Below are 18370 nucleotides of genomic sequence, written 5' to 3'. Positions count from 1 at the left end.
CTTTTCATCTCTTATTTCAAAATGTCTTCTATTATTTTTGGCTTCTTGGTGTCCTGGTGCAATTTTTGTTCTTTCTTCATTTATTTTGGTTATTTGTTTCTCCTCTGTATTTGTAGTGATATTTTGCTCTCTTCGTGGGTGATTGCTTTGATATCATCCCATTCCAATCTGGTTTTTGGACACTGGTGTTTAGTCCTTCAAGGTAGTTTAAGATTATTTTTAATTGCAGGTGGGATAGATGTAAGGTATTATTTTGGTTCACAAGGAATTGTTTCTTCTTTTCTTCAGCCTCAATTTGAACTTGTGCATTAGTAAATTATGGTCTGTTTCACATAGGCACCTAACCTAATTTTGTTTGCTTATATTTTGAAGCTTTGTCTCATTTTGTGAACATGGCCAAGTGGGATTGGTCCTTGGAGAAGGGCATCATGCTTGGAAGGGTTGATCGACAGCATAAGAGAGGAAGATGTCAGATGAGATGGATTGCTACAGTAAGTGGGAAAATGGGGGTGGTGTGTCAGAATCAGTGAGACTGGCTCAGACAGAGGAGGCCTTAGAGCTGCTTGTTATGGGTCTCAGGACATTTGACTGTTGTTGTGTTATGTAACAACAGCATCAACATATAGTATACCATGTAGTTGTCTGGTTTAAAGTGGCCCAAACTTGTCAATCTCATCCCATGAATGCCTAGAATCTCAATATTCATGCATCTCATTTCATTTTTCACAACTTCTAGTGTTTCAATATTCTTATGTATCAACTATTCCAACTATTGGTGGATTTTTTTAAGCTGTTTCTTCTCATTTTTATTGAATTTCAATATGGATCCTACCTCTAACACTAAAACTATGTTCCTCTATAAGGTTTTCAGAGGCCTGCTATTTCAGAAGTGAAAAGCCAATCCTTCATCCTATTATGTCTTAATCCAGAAAGTCTATCAAAGCCTGCTCATCATACCTGATTCCTATAGCATTTGCCATACTAATGGCAAGTGTTTCAGAATCACAACACCCACAAATTACTTCATTCAGTACAGAAAAATGGCAAACAAGTGCTATATTAATTTTAACAATGATAAACAAGCAAGAATGCAGATATCAAAGTTTTCCCCAAGATTTCAAAGTTGAATGCTTTCTTCCATTGTCACTGCATGCTAGCTATAAGTCCAGGAGCTGGAGCAAGGTCCCACAGAAGTAGAAGGGTTAAGAGTTCTGTCTGAAGGCAGATGATTGAAATGGGTGGTAATACTTTCTCTTTCATTGCTGCCATTTGCTTGCTCTAAGTCAAGGAACTTTGAGCAAGGCCTGGAGGAATTCAAACTGTTGGAGATTCCTATAAGGAATAGGGTAGAGACAGGTTACAATATTTTCTTCTGTTCCCACTGCTTGATAGAGTCATTGAATTAATAAGACTAAAAGATGATGGGCTAGTGGTAATAAATTTCACTACAATCCCAAGGCATGTAATTTGCACCAGCTGCTACCCGGTAGAAGGATGAACAATCTCCTTCCAGAATTTTTTTCTGGTATTCTTTACTTTTAGCCAGGAACCATGTGATATCATTGATAATATTCCTGGTGCCACAGCCTCTTTTAAATCCTGCTTGAACTTCTGGTAGTTCCCTATCTCTTCTAACGGTAGTACTGTTCTAGCCATTTTTAATGATCTTCATCTGTATTTTACTTGTCTATGATATTAATTATATAATTTCATAGTTTCCACATCTATTAGATCATCTTTCTTGGGAATTAGAACAAAATATGGACCTCTTCTAATCTTTTGGCCAGACACCTCTCCTCCAAATTTCCTGGCATAGACTGGTGAGTGCTTCAGAGCTCCATCTTTTAATTTAAGTAAGTCATTTGATGTTCCGTCAATTCCTGGTTCCTTTTTTTTTTGTCAGCTCCTTCATGCAGATTCCCCTTCCTCCTTCATCACCATTGGACCCTGCTCATATGATACTTCCTGAAATTTTTCAGTGTGAATCTGTTTCTTTTGGTACAGTGATTCTGAGTATTCCCTTCAATGGTGGTGGATCCTCAGTAATTGGTTAGACGATCAATTACTCAATGTGCAAGTTCAAATTCAGGCAAAGTAATATTAAAATAAGTCCAGAAGAATCAAAGTATGCTCTTAAACCTTCTTTATCTGAATTCCAAAGTCATTTTAACAATAGGTTTGAAGCATTGAACACCAGTGGTTGAAGATCAGATGAGTTGTGGGATGATATCAAGAATATCATCCATGAAGAAAGCAAAAATTCATTATAAAGACTGAAGAGAAAGAAAAAAAAATGGAAATGAATGTCAGAAAAGACCTGTATAAGGAAAACAACAAAGTATGACCATGAAAAACAATAAGAGACCTCAGTAAGTGGGAAAATATTCCCTGTTCATGGATAAGAAGACTCAAGAGAGTGAAAATGACAATACTACCAAAAACAATGTTCATGGCTTAACACAATATAGTCACTATGCTATTTTTCAAAGTGATAGGTAAATGGCAAATTTATTTGGAAAAGAACAGGACTCTTATGAGGCAAAGCTCCTCTAAAATTTAAAACAAAGTAGGAGGTTTGATCTCAAAATCTACTACAGAGCCTTAGTAACCAAAACAGCATGGTATTAGTAAAACGAGAGATAAATAGATCAGTAGAACAGAATTGAGATTGAAGAAATTCACCTATCTACCTATGGCCATTTGGTACTTAACAAGGAAATAAACTTATCAAATAGAGAAATGATCACTTCTTCAACATATGATGCTGGCAAAACTGGACATCTACCTGACTAGAGATAAAGTAGGGTCCACATCTCATACCATACACAAAAAATCATCTCAAGGTGAATCAGAAACCAAGAAGTAAAGCCCTAAAGCCCCAAACTGGAAGATCCTAAGAGGCAAAATTGGAACAAGCAGGAGAGGATAAAGATAAAATCAACAAATGAGATTGTAACAAATTAATTACCTGAGTACACCTTTTTTTTTCCAATACAGTGAAAAGAAAACATACAAATTGGTGGAAAAGAAAAACAAAACAAAATAAAACACTTTAGTAATTATATCTCAGACAAGCATTCTATAACAAAAGTTTACAGAATATTACAAGGTTTTCACAAGAAAAAAGATTGACAACTCAATTACAAAAATGAACAAAAGGTAAAACTAAACATGATATTCAGATGACCAACAGACACATGGAATGCTCAAAGTCACTGACAATAAAACAGATGTAAGTCAAACCACAGATTTGCACAATTTGATGAATGGAGAGAGGGGATGATTGAATTTGGAAGGATCTGGTGGAGACCAGAACAGACAGGGTTCTGTTGGGAAAGGTTTAACGGTGATTAATTTGATAAAACATGATGCATGGGAATGATTCAAGCACAATGTGAATAGTATAAAACACAATGTATACAAGCTTTGAAAGCAAACCTAAATAAAAAACAACAGAACAAAATAACGAGATGTCATATAACCACAGTAACAGTAGCAACGTTTAACAGGAAAGCAGGCAATAAATGTTGGAGAATACATGAAGAGATTGGAACACTCACACTCACTGCTGGTGGGATTGTAGAATGGTATAACCACTCTGGAAAGCGGTTTGATATTTCCTCATAGAGCTGAACACTGAGATTACATATGATCCAGTTCTTCCACTACTATGAATATATTTCAAGGAAAATAAAACTGAAACAGAAACAGATATTTATACAATTATGTTCATACCAGTGTTATTCACAACAACAAGAAAGTGTAAACAGTTCAAATAGCCATCAATAAACAAATAAATGGATTGAGAAATTGTGGTACATCCATACAATGGAATACTATGCAGCACTAAGGAATAAGAATTTTGTAAAATGCTATATAACATGAGAGTCTAGAAAGCATTATGTTGAGTGAACTAACTCCTCATAATAACAGATACAACATAAAACCATTATTATAAAAATAGAGAGATAACTAATAAGATGCATATAAAAGTCTAAATGGAAAAATGGGAGAGCAGAAAATCACTGGGATAGCTGAGTTTGGTTGGCAGACAGGAGTGGGGAGATAATAGAATGGGAAAGATCTAATGAGTACCTAATGAGAAGAAAGAGCAATGGTAGGTGTAGATCAATGATGACTGAATTTATAAAACACAATGTGTCTCTGGAAAACAATGTATTCAAATTTTATAAACAATTTAGTATAATAGAATAAAAACATATAAAAAATAATATGTATAAACAATTTTATAAACCACAATGTGAATGAAGGAATATGTGAAGCACAGAGAACATGAATGAAACACATAGTATACAAAGTTTGTGAACAAAAGAATATAAAATAAAATCACATGCCCCAAAAATTCAGAAACCTATTTTCACTAGGTACTTACATGTAGTGTAGAATAATACCTGAAAGTACAATACTTCTTTGAATACAAAGCAAAGAATATTTAAGAGCATAGTCTTTGATCATAACAAAAACACGTGCATGCTGGATTAGTATAACAATAACTGGATCTGGGAAAAAAATGATCTATAAAGAACATCTTCAGTCGAGTGAATTGAAGCTGTAACAGCAGGATAAAAAAATTTACAATACAATATGGGGAAAATATCAATAAACAAATGGTTTTGGAAACTTTAACATCTGCAGAAAATATTGTGGGTGTGAATGCAATTCAAACTTGTTAATATATCAGTGAAAAAAATTATTTTACTTACCATTACTTTTAAATAAATATGTATTTAAAACCTGCTTACAAATTAAATTATTTCCATAATAAAATAAATCATTGGGCTGAGTTTTTAAATTTGTAGATTTAATTAAGATACTGAAAATTACTCTTTCATTGATGCACTGATATAACTATTGACAAAACAAGTGAAAAGTGAAAGTTGTAATAATATTTAGATAATTTGTTATTGTAGCTTTTTTAAATAAAAAAGTAAGTTCAAAAAAACCTAGTTTCTTCAAACACAGCTTTGCTCACAACTGTTGTCACTATTTAATTTATATTCTGCTTCTACAACATGACTTGAATAAGTGCTCAATCTACTAAATTATTTAATTGAATTACTTTAGCTGAGTTACCAAATACATTAAATAAATTAATCATACTTAAAACTATAAAGTGGAATTTGACAGCATATTCAGATTCCTTTTTTCCAGTTATCCATGTCAAACTACGTGCACAAGAATGTCTGAAATATCACACATTGGAGAGTAGGGCTACTCTTGGCAAATCTGACCTAAAGATTATGGAGAATTTCTCAACCTGATAAACTTGACTAATGTAAAGATATAATGTCCCTCTCTGAGGACCAGTCCTTCCTTGCAACATGTCCAAACATGTCAGATGAAGCCTCAAAATCCTTGCCTCCAAGAAGCAGCCTAGTTTCACCCTCCCTCCAATGACTCTATTTGTTCTCATGGTAATCCATTATATATTCAATTATCAATTCTCTATCATCCCTAGTCAATAGTAAGTCTAAAATTGTTGTTGTTATTGTTATTTACCTTTGGGTCTGACCCTCTTGTGGGTTTTTAGAAGCAATTAATCACAAGGAAGGCGATAACCCTGTGCCTTTGTGATTGCAGCACATCTCTTGCCTCATAACTTGCCAGTTATACAACTTTTGTTTAGATTTTTAAAAGCTATACAAACTTTAAGCAACTCCAGATTATAGGCATCTTTTCCAGTATTATCTCAATATTTAGAAATTGTTTTCACTGTGTGTGTGTGTGTGTGTGTGTGTGTAAAATCCATTTGTTATTGTTATGTACCATCCAGTGGTTACTCATCCATACCTAATCCTCTGGAGAGCTTTTTTAAGAGGCAATTAATTGCATGTGAGGATATTACCCATTCTTCTTCATTGGAGCCTCTGGTGAAAATGGACCTCAGGATTGTGGCACAGCTTCTTGCCACTAGGCCACCAGACCTCCCTCCTAAATTAAGAACAATTACACTTAAAGAATATATATCAAATTGTGAAATTCAGGAAAACAATGAACGCTAAATTTCCTGATTCAACTAAATCTTAGTATTTTAGTCTAGACTTCACACTTAAATTCCTCTTGGCAATGATTATTCTAAAGGTATACTATTATATTTAATTTTGAAGAATTTATTTTTCTGAATGACAAATAGGCCAAGGATAATTTGCTCTATGTAGGTATTGTTAAGTCAATTTATCACAACCCAATGTAGAACAAATGGAATATATATTTGGTCTTGGACCATCCTCCCAATTTCCAATATTTTGCTGACATAATTTTAGAGCAATCTCAGAGAGGAAATGTTTATATGAAGAAAATAATCTTAAACATTTAATATGTTCAATATAGTACATAATAAAAGAGCTAAAATAAAAGTACTCTGTAATTAAATACTCATTTTCATTTAGAATGAAAATTATTTACAATTAATTTGAAATAATATCACATATACAAACATTGAATGGATAATAATGGAATCTGCACAGAGAAGCATATAATAACGGTCATGTCTTTTTCCTCCAGGGGGTTGAACATTAACTATTCTCTTTCTCTATTTATGTAAGTAATATTGCTATTGTCACTATTACTATTATTCTCTGGAAATGCCACAGACTATGCCAGAAAGTATGACCCTCCTTTGAACTAACACAACTAATAATTACTGCAGAAATTTTGCATCTATCTAGAAGACTTTATTGTCATTAAGAAATAAGGTAAGAATAATATGTAGAATCCAACATTATTATAAAAATTTAAGGGATAAAATAAACGGATCTATCTTGCAGTAAAAAGAATAGCTATGCCAATTTAAGTGAGTTAGGTGAGTTTACATCAAATTTCATCAAGAATTCACTGTGTTAATGTTTCCTGTGTTAACAGAGCAGAATGCAAAGAGTTTCCTGGTTCACTTCAGCTCCATGCATACAGATAAAAAGTTAATTAAATATTACAAAGTAAACTGGGGACACAACCATAACATATCAGGTGCTTAACAGAAGTCAACAGTTTGAATAAAGTAACTTATCCTTGTGAAAAAGATGGAGTGAGAGAAATGTGGGAATACCATGCACTCACAGGATAGGAGTCTCCATTAGCAATATTCACAGTAGAAAACTAATTACCACCATGGCAAACCTGGCCTTGATGTTCCCTTTTCTTTCCCTCCTATCCTTCTAATTCCAACACTAATTACACTGCTATGCTACAGGGCCAAAAAATCCATTGCGAAGACCACACAGATCTCACAGAATGATACTTATGCTTATGGGGTTTGTTGGAGAAGTTACAAGGAAACAATATTGGTTGGCAATAGAATACAATTTCTTAGTTCAGACAGTTCAAACTTGCTTGTACACCTTTTGTCCTTCAGCCTTTTGGATTAGGTCAGTGTTACAAAGTTCTCTTGTTTCTGTTAGTTACCAACAAGTTGGAACCTACTTATAGATGAACCTCCAGCCAGTTCTCAGAAGCAGTTTAATTGCATAGTAAGAGATTGTTCATCTTTTTTCCACGGAGTAGCTGGTATATTTGAACCATGTGTCTTTGAGATGGCAATGTGGCTTCTTGTCTTCTCTATCCTCAGTATTCCACAAGGCCAGAGTGAATATCCCTTACCATGATTTTATAGGGCAGCTGTCTCAGTCACCTCTGCCTCATGTTGGTCTCTGGTTCTTTGCTGAGATTATGACTGCTGTAATGTAGGTCCTGGTCTGTCTCCAGAAGGATGTATTCAGCACTCGCTGCTTTCTCTTTTTTACCGAAGGGAGGATTCTCAACTCTGTTACAAAATTTGCTCAATTTAAACTAAATGAGATGGGAAAAACTAACCAATCTCATAATAATTGGTTCCATGGGGTGAATGGCAAAGTTCAGACTAGGAAAAGCATTTTGAAAAATAAGCCCATGACACGAGAGAGGGACAATTTCTACCTATAAATACTTCTTAGAAACTCAATTGACAGTCACTATAAGGTGAATTTAACTAGATAAGAGTGAGGTTGATTTTGCAAAATGTAATTCTTTAGAATAGAATGTTATTACTTTATTTTTTTAGAATGTTATTTTTTTCGTTTCTAGTTACCACCATGTTGAGTATGACCCATAGCAACCCTATGAACAATGGACAATTCTGCATCACTGACACACGAGAGATCATTGTGACAGACACTCTGTCAATTCAACCAGATTAAGACTATTCTTCTTTTTTGCCAACTCTCACCTTTCCAAGCACAATGCCACTCTCCAAAGACTAGCCGCTCCTAGAAACATGCTCATAGTATCAACTTTGCCTCCAAGAAGCCCTCTGGCTGCACCTTCTCCGAGAGAGATATTTGTTTTTTTGAAGTCCATAGAATGTTCAATAATGTTCTCCAACATCACAGCTCAAAACACCAATTCTTCTTTTGTCATCATTATTAATTATCAAGCTTTCAAATGCATAGCAAATGATGAGAAAGACTTTATCTCTCAAGTTTACATCATTACGGTTTAATAATTTGGAGAGGTCCCTCACTGCAGACTTCCCCAGTGCAATATATCTCCTGATTTCCTCACTACTGGTACCAATGGTGTTGATTGTGGATTCAAACAAGATGAAGTAGTTGATAGTTTCCAACACTTCTCCATCTATAATGTTATTTCCTATTGATCCAGTGTTAAGAATTTTTGTTTTCTTGACATTGAGACGCAATCCATATTGGAGATTGTATTCTTTGATCTTCTGCACCAAAGTGCTTCAAGTTCTCCTTATTTTCAGAAAGATACGTTGTATACCAATTGATATATTTTGACAGATACTGTCCTAGATGTACTCACCAAGTTGTGCAAAGAAATCTAGAGAACAACCACTTGGCCAACTGACTGGAAGAGATCTATATTTGTTACCATTCCAAAGAATGGAGATCCATTTGGAAATTATAGAACAGTCTCATTGATTTCACATGCAAGCAAGATTCTGCTGAAGATTATCCAAAAACGACTGGACAGTACATCAGCAGAGAACTGTCAGAAGTCCAGGCTGGATTTAGAAGGGGTCATTGTACTAGGGATATTGTAGCTAAAGTCAGATTGATCTTGGATGAAAGCAGAGAGTATGAGAGAAATACCTATCTGTGTTTCATTGATTATGACTTTGTGGATCATAATAAACTCCAGCTTACTCTGGAAAGAATGGGAGTCTTAGAACTCTTAATGTGTTAATGAAAAACCTATACTTGAACCAGAAGGCAATCGTCAGAAAGAGCAAGGAAATGCTGCATGGTTCAAAACCAGGAAAAGCTAAACCAGGGATGTGTCCTATCTCCATATATTTTCAACTTATGTGCAGAACAGATTATCCGGGAGGCTGGGCTCTATGAGGAGAAGTGTGGCATCATGACTGGAGGAAGATTCATCAACAATCTGAGTTATGAAGAAGTCACAACCCTGCTTGCTGAAACTGAGGAGGACCTGAAGTACTTGCTGCAGAGGATCAAGGATTGCAGCCTTCAATATAAATCAATATCAAGAAAAACCCAAATTTTCACCTCTGGGGCAATTGGCACCATCAGGATAGATGGTGAAAGGATTGAGATTGTTTACAACTTTAGTTTGTTTGTCTCTGTAGTCAGCATTCTTAGCACCAGCAGCCAGGAAATTAAAAGATGTACTGGGAAAGTCTGGTTTTAGAGACCTCTCCAAAATACTGAAGAACAATGGTATCACTCTGAAGAATAAGGTGCACCTGATACAGGCCATGGTCTTTGCAATCACTTGCTATGCATCAGAGACCTGGACAATCACTAGGGAGAATAGGAGGAGAATTAATGCCTTTGAGATGTGGTGTTGGAGAACAGTATTGAATATTTCATGTACTAAGAGAACAAACACGTTCATCCTAGAGGGGGTTAAACCAGGCTGATCCTTGGACGCAAGGATTCTGAAGCTTCATCTGACATACTCCGGACATGTTGTAAAGAGGGACCAGTCCTTGGAGAAGACACCATGCTTGGGAGGGTAGTGAGACAGTGCAGGAGATGAAGACCCTCTATGAGTTGGATTGATCCAGTGACTGTGGTAATTGGGGTTAGTATATCTGAAACAGATAGGTTGGCACAGGAAAAGAGCTGGGTTTAGGGCTATTGACCTTAGGGTTGCTATGAGTCAAATTGACTGGATGGCACATAATAACAACATTATAAATCATGTCTTCAAAAATTCTAAAGGTGTAAATATTACCTAGAATGTTACATTATCAGACAATATTTCTTAAAATTATAAATTCTCTTTTATATTATCAGTGTTCTAGTAAGTATCTAATAGAAAGAAAAGATTTCTTTTTTTCTTCCCAGTAACCATGAAGTGTATTCTTATGATTTCTATCCTTCTCAGTTGCAATAATATATTTTATAGCTTATTTTACTATAGAATCATTTTATACTAATTAAAAAAACATGTGAGCATATTTTGAAGAAGAAATATTGCATTTAGAAGTCTTATCAAGAATGGTGATCTAATTTGAATTATAGCATATCACAACTCTCTATTAATTTTTCATCTGGTCCAGATGGTAGAGTTACTTGACTTGCCCAGTGTTTGGCTAAGTGTGAACCATTTGAAATTCAATCAGTAAAAGATGGGAGCGATGACTTCTGGGCAGTGGAAAATATTTTGATAGCTTATAATGAGTTTTATTAAGATGGCCATGAAAAATACAAGTTATGCTATGCTGTGATAAAACTGACACTTTTGGCATTAGATTAAAATGGATTTTCCACTAAAAAAAAATCAATGATACACTTCTCCTTTTCTTTTTATTAAGGAAATAATCCTCACATATTTTTGGCTTAGAGGTTGTAGTATAATTACATGCATGATGTTTTGGCTTCATTTCTGTGCATTTTAATAAACATTTTCCACAAAATATAAATACGGTGGATAAGACAACATTATGTACTAGGAAATATTGTTTTTATGGTTTAGATACATACTTTCTACAGGCATAAATTTAACTTTCAGAAAACAGAATTGATGGATTGTGCTTGCAGATAGTTTACAAAGTATATTTTTAAAATATTTTTATACAATTACTTTGCTTTATTGATTTAACTGTTTTTATATAGTATTTTTTAGTATAAAACCCATGTAGAAATACAGCATGATCCAATCTCATCTTTGAACATTTTTTAAAATAACTGTAAGACATGCATATAAGTAGCCCTCATTCTATTTAAAGCATTTTAAAAAATGAATATTTAGCATTTAATTGAAGAAATGCTTATTGTTGCTGTTTGTTCTAGGTACCCTTCAGTCAAATATGACTCATAACAATTCTATGATCACCAAATGGAAAACTAACTTCCTGTTCCATCCTCTTGAATCTACCATGTTTATGGTCATTGTTGCAAATACTATGCCAGGAGAGCTCATTGAAGGTCTTCCTTTTTCAATGGTTCACTATATTTTCTCAGAATCTTATCTTTTTTCAAAGAATGGCACCTTGTGACAGTGTGCCAAGATAAACATGATAACATTTCCTTTTTCTTAACTAGCATTCTGTTTGTACTTCCTCGAAGAACGCTTTGTTTGTTTATCCAGAAGTCAATGATCTATTCAGTACTCTTAGCACCACAATTCAAAGACCTTGATTCGTATTTGGTTTCTCAATGCCTCTCATATGAGAAACAATTAAACATATGATGGCCTGAATCAAATGCACCCTAGACTTTAAACAAGTATCCTTCCTCTTAAGCACCTTAAAGATGTCCTTTATAACATATTTGCCTAATGCAGCAAGTCTTTTTATTGTTCATTGACATAACATGGCTGTTGAACACATTTAAATACACGAAATAATTGACAATAACAGTCTTTTCCCAGTCATGATGTTATTACCTCTTAGTGTTATTATTGTTATATGACATTAAGTCACCTGTGAGACCCTCTGTATATTAGCTCTGAAACTTGCCTTATTCTGATCATCATTTCCAACAGATAATTTTTTCTAATACTGATATGTAATCTATATTGAAGATTGTAGTCTTTGACACTCATGTAACAGGTACTTTAGGTCCTCATTTTAAGCACTGACAACTGTGTAGCACAGGTTTTGATGATGCTTCCTCTCATCCTGATGCCACAGACTTCTGCATAGAGTTAAATGTCTTGAATGATTTTTTCCAACATGCAGATTGAATAGGTATGAGAAAGGATTACATTGATACACACCTTTTTTAATTTTTTTTTTTTTTTATTTTAAACCACATAGTACTCTGTTGTTCTGTTGGGTTTCACAGGACCACAATTAAGGTTTCTGGGATTCTCTCTCTTCTCAATGTTAGTCATTATTTTTATGATCCACCCAATTGCCTTTGCAGTAGATAATAAGACACAATAGACATTCTTTTAGTATTCCTTCCTTTCAGCCAGACCCAGGATCCTGAATCTGACAGCAATAATATAGTTGATGCCTGGCCTCTTCATAATCCAGCTTGAACTTTTGGCACTTCTCTAAGTTCTTTATACACACACACACACACACACACACACACACAGAGAGAGAGAGAGAGCATGCGCGCAAGGGAACACTTCATGGATTAAAATTGAAAAGGGAGTGTGTCAGGGTTGTATTTTCTATTCAATCTGTATGTTGAGTTAATTATTTGAGAAGCTTGACTCTATGAACAGAAGTGTGGCACCAAGATTGGATCAATAATCTGTGTTATCCAGATGACACAACCTTTCTTGCTAAAAGTGAGGAGGATTTAACTCATTTGTTGCAGAGGATCAAGGAATGCAGCCGTCAGTATGGATTGCAGCTCAATATCAATAAAACGAAGATTCTTGTCTCTAGACTGATAGACAAAATCATGATGGATGAAGACAAGATTGAAACAGTCAACAGCTTTATCTTCTTAGGATCTACAATTAATACCCTTGATACCAGATGTACTAAGAAAACAAACAGATTCATCCTAGAGAGGGTTAAACCAGGCTGCTCCTTGGAGGCAAGGATTCTGGGGCTTCGTCTGACATACTTTGGACATGTTGTAAGGAGAGACAGGTCTTTAGAGAGGGACATCATGCTGGGTAGAGTGGAGGGACAGCGCAGGAGGGGAAGACCCTCTATGAGGTGGATTGATTCAGTGACTGGGGTACTCCGGATGGGTTTGTCAGAGGCAATGAGATTGGCACAGGATAGAGCGGTGTTTAGGGCTGTTGTACATAGGGTCGCTATGAGTCGCAAATGACTCGACGGCACATAACAACAACGACAACCAGAAGTCAGGAAATAAGGAGCAACAGTGTACCAGGAAAGTCTACAATTAGGGGCCCTCTCCAAATTATTGTTTTTGTTATGTGCAGTTGAGTCACTTGCGACTCATAGCAACCCTGTGTATGAGAGCCCTAAACGCTGCTCTATCCTGTGCCAACCTCGCCGTATCGAACACACTCATTCCCACCACCCCAATCACAGAATCGATCCATCTCATCTAGGATATTCCTTACTGTGCCATCACTCCACTCTCCCAAACATGATGTCCCTCTCCAAGGACTAGTCCCTCCTTGCAACATGCTCAAAGTATGTCAGATGAAGCTTCAGAATCCTTGATTCCAAAGAGCCTTAATAATATAAATTTGAGGACTGAGGTGTCAAACGTGGCAATGGTTACCCATGGTGGACAGTGTTTTCTGGAGCTTTCAGACTAAAACAAGCCTAGAAGCTGGAGTGGCATCCACTTCCGAAATGGTTTGCCTCCAGAAACTCTATGTAAGAACGGTGCTCAGGCCTTTCGTTCATAGGGACGCTATGAGTCATCTAAGACTCAACAGAATCTAACAAAAACATTCACTACAATAATCAGATAACTGCTTGCTTAATACATTGAATAAATAAAATATATAAAGGAAGAAAAATAGAGGAAGAAAGAAGAGAGACAAGAATGAAGTTTAGAGAATGGAGGAAAGACAGACGGGAGAAAACAATTGATTTTTAAAAAAATTAATTAGTATTTACAGAGATTTTGGATTTCCATTCATTCATTGCTGCACTTCTCTACCTGCCCAGCCCCTCTTCCCCCAGTTCACTCCTCTCTTTCAAAAGTAAAAGAAACACTCCTACCCTGGTACACAATCCCCCCGCACCCTTCCCACTGTCCCAAGTACATTCCACTATGCAACCTTAATTGTGGACTCTTGTGATAACTGTAATACCCTATCATACACCACTTTTCAATTATTCACTCCCTCATCTGTTTCAGTGCAGTATACACAATTTATCCAGTTTTTCTCAGTCTTACCCCCACCCTGATATCAGTCCCATTTTACAGCAGTGGCACCATGCAATATTTGTCCTTTTGTGACTGAGATATTTCACTCAGCATAATGTCCTCCAGGCTCACCCATTTTGAATAGCATTGCTAGAGTTCCTTCCTTTTCAATGCAGCATAGTATTCCATTGTGTGAATATACCACAGCTTCTCTACCCATTCGTTTGTTGATGGGCACCTGGGTTGTTTCCAACTCCTTGCTGTTGTGAACAGAGCCGCGATAAGCATGGGTGTGCATATATTTGTTTGGATGTCAGTTATGGTCTCTTTGGGATATATTCCCAGGAGTGGAATTGCTGGGTTAAATGGTATCTCTATTTGCAACTTTTTGAGAAAGCGCTGAGTGTAAAATGGTGCAAACACTGTGGAAGACAATTGCTTTTTAAATGGAACGTCTGCATTTGAACTTCCAATTTGTATGTGTTTGTATTGTGTAGGTTTTGTTTTGGGGTTTTTTTTCTGTCCTAGGAAGCAATAGTTTTAGCTTCACGTTTTGCTTTTTCAAAATAGAAACAATGATACTTAAAACTGTTAATTTGAAATATTGAAGAGTTCAGATGATATAATTAAATGATCTCAGGAAAATTGCATTATATTAAGCTTACCCTAGACTTATTCTGGGAGAACAAGTCAGTACAATTGAATGCATCTCCACGAGATCATTTTTCCTCTGTCTCTTTACACTGCAGAAATACGTAATTTTTAAAAGAACATCCACCTCTAAGGTTATGCTTCCTTTCTCTGACTACATACCAAATACATTTTTCTCATTTCTACCCAATTCCCTCCTACCAATCTGACCCTTTCTTTTCTTAACACTAACAAGAGAAGCTGTTATCATAATAAATTGTATTCTAAAGAGGCAAACTGTGATGAAATCACAGTTTTATAACCTAGTACATGCAGCAACAGTGTAAAGAAAGAATTTCTATAGCTAACTAAATCAAAGGATGGATTGAGATCTCTGGGGATTTGGAGGTCCTCTATAAAGAATATATTTTCTTTGCATGAGAAACTGAATTCATAATATTGTATTCGAATACAAAATATAAAGTCAAATAACCATACATATTTTCAGGTTTCCAAAAATAAAAGTGATGCTAGATTTCTTGCTTAATGGTTACACTTTTTTGTGGTTTTTCAGTTGAGAATTAGCATTGTATACTAGAGTTGAAATGATGGTGATTGAAATAAATCTGAAATGTTCAAAGGCATGAGGTACTTAAATAAGCAAACCTCATTTTCCAATGTTCAGTTGGCATTCAATTCCATTATGAAGCTTGAAAGAAATAATGTAGAAATCAATGTGGAATTTGAAAGGAGGCAAAAATAATAATAATTGGTTTATCTCCTTTAGGAATGCTGCACTACCAAAAAGTCTATAGTCTGCTGTTTTCTTCTGTTAGTTTCCAATATTACAGTGAAAATTTATTTTTTCTGAAAATATTACTCAATTAATACTTTCTGTTTCTACTTTGAGATGTACCCTGCTATTTTACAACATTTCCTATTTCTGTTTATGACCTTCATTTTTCATTAAAAGCCTTAGTTTAAAGGTTAGATCCCCTAAGACTATGGCAATGATAAACTTAAAATTCTTTTGACTTCTGAAGAATCTCATCTGTTTATATGCAAAGTTGAAATAAAATGCATTGTCCTTAGTGGGGCAAAAAACTCCCCAAAATACAAGCAACAAGCCATTGTATACTATGTTATATATGGCTAATATTTAAGTCTTCAATAAGCAGGCACAAATGTAAGTTTTAAATAATATGGGGCTTTTTTCCCCTTTTATGCAGTATTCTGTTTCTGTACCTCATCATCTATTCTTATTCACATTGATAAACCTTCTTTAATTTAAAATGCTTTTTGATATTGTACTTTTGTTTAGAGTGCAAAGATTTTTTTATGCTTTTTTTGTTTGGTTGGGTTTTTTGTCTGTTTTCATGGTGAAATTGGAATTAGACTTTGTGGTTTGAAGAGTTTGATGTTCAAATAGCTAGATGAACCGTTCAATTTTATTTTGATATGTGGGTGGGTTCAACATCAATAAAATGAAGATTCTCATCTAACCACTGGGCCAATGGGCAGGATCATTATGGATGGTGAAGAGATTGACATTGTTAACAGTTTTAGTTTGCTTGGCTCCATCATCAAGACTCTTGGTACCAGAAGCCAGGACATCAAGAGACAAATTGCATTTGTGAAGTCTACTGTCAGACTCATCTCCAGAGTACTGAAGAACAATGACTTTAGTCTGGAGACTAAGGTGCTCCTGGATCCAGGCCATAGTTTTCACAATTGCTTGCTATGCATCAGAGAGCATAGGATGCATCAGCGACTAGGGATGATAGAAGGAAAGTTGATTCCTTTGAGCTGTGGTGCTGGAGAAGAGTGTTGAATATACCATGGACTCTAACAGAACAAACAGGTTCATCCAGGAGAAGGTGAAACCGGGCTACTCCTTAGAGGCAAGGATTCTGACATACTTTGGACATGTTACAAAGAGGGATCGGTCCTTGAAAGTGACATTATGTTTAGGAGAGTGGAGGGCCAGCTCAGGAGAGGAAGACCTTCAATGAGATGGATTGATTCAGTCACTGGGGAAATGGGGGTAAGTGTGTTAGGGACAAAATGGTTGGTAGAGGATAGAGCAGGGTTTAGGGCTCTTGTACATAGAGTCACTATGAGTCACAAGCAACTCAACGGCACATAACTACAACACCATATAGGTGGGCAGGAAAATGTGAAGAGGATCGGTTAGATTATGCACCTCAATATCAGCTAGTCTCTTCAATAAATGAAGCTGATCCAAATTAATAAGAAACCTAATCACCAGCAAAATGAACCATGAGAATATAATGTATTATTCAGGAACAGATAGTCTTGTGCCAGTCAGACTAAAATCTATGGGAGAGACAGATATAGAAGGCACCGTGAAGAACCTACAAAATTGTACTAGAGCTAAAAGCCTTTGCCCAAGATTTTTTTTAGAACTGAGAGGAGGGTGGAGTAAATATTGGCAGGACTGAGAACTTTGTAACCCTGACCTAAAGATGTGAAACACCCAAGAACACATTAAAGACACATTAAAGTAGTTGTCCTAATTGTATTCTGCTACTAACCTGAATTATAAACTTTTTGCTTTCTCAGTATGATTCTGTGTGGGCTGTAAGCAACTTCATGAGATTGTGTACCTAGTAAAGCAGTAAGATTGGTGTTGAGGTTAGTATAAAGAGGTACAAGAGCACGGGGGATGTGTCTGACCTCATGGAAATTGGTTTTATGCTATTGATGCTGTTGATGGGACAGTTCCCATTTGTGAAGCTGGTAAAGATCATAAAGTATGGCACATGTACATGCACATGTACACGCACACGTGTGCCAGCACCCCACACACATTCACTTTACATACACATACATGTGAGATATGTGTGTGTGTTGTTGTTGTTGTTGTTAAGTGCCATCGAGTTGCTTGCGACTCATAGAAATCCTATGTACAAGAGCTCTATATGTTCTTCTATCCTGTGCCAACCTAGCCACCTCAATCGCACTTATTCCCACCTCTCCAGTCACAGAATTGATCCATCTCATCAAAGGTATTCCTCTCCTTCACCACCACTCCACTCTGCCAAACATAATGTCCCTCTCCAAGGACCACTCCCTCCTTGCAATATGCTCAAAATATGTCAGACGAAACTTCAGGATCCTTGACTCCAGGGAACATTCTGGCTTCATCCTCTCCAGGACAAACCTGTTTGTTCTCCTGGCAGTCCATGGTATATTCACCACAGCTCAAAGGCATCAATTCCCTACCAGCCCTCTTCACTGTCCAACTCTCTGAGCATAGCACGTAATTGTGAAGATTATAGCCTGGATCAGGCACACCTTAGTCTCCAGTCTGACATCATTTCTCTTCAGTACTCTTAAGAGGTCCCTCACAGTTGACTTTTTCCCAATGCAATTCGTCTCTTTATTTCCTGGCTGCTGTCACCAAGAGTGTTGACCGTGGAGCCAAGTAAATTAAAACTGTTAAATATCTCAATCTCTTCACCATCCAT

General features: G+C 36.0%; 1 pseudogene; it reads left to right on the top strand.

Moving 5' to 3' along the window:
- LOC102875423 overlaps window positions 1-18370 on the top strand; it is a 77318-nt pseudogene that overhangs the window by 6664 nt on the left and 52284 nt on the right.

The sequence above is a fragment of the Elephantulus edwardii genome, unplaced genomic scaffold, assembly GCF_000299155.1.
Source record: "Elephantulus edwardii isolate Elephantulus edwardi_28Jun2011 unplaced genomic scaffold, EleEdw1.0 scaffold00123, whole genome shotgun sequence".
In the NCBI taxonomy this organism is placed as follows: Eukaryota; Metazoa; Chordata; class Mammalia; order Macroscelidea; family Macroscelididae; genus Elephantulus; species Elephantulus edwardii.
This window is presented reverse-complemented; position numbering and strand designations above follow the sequence as displayed.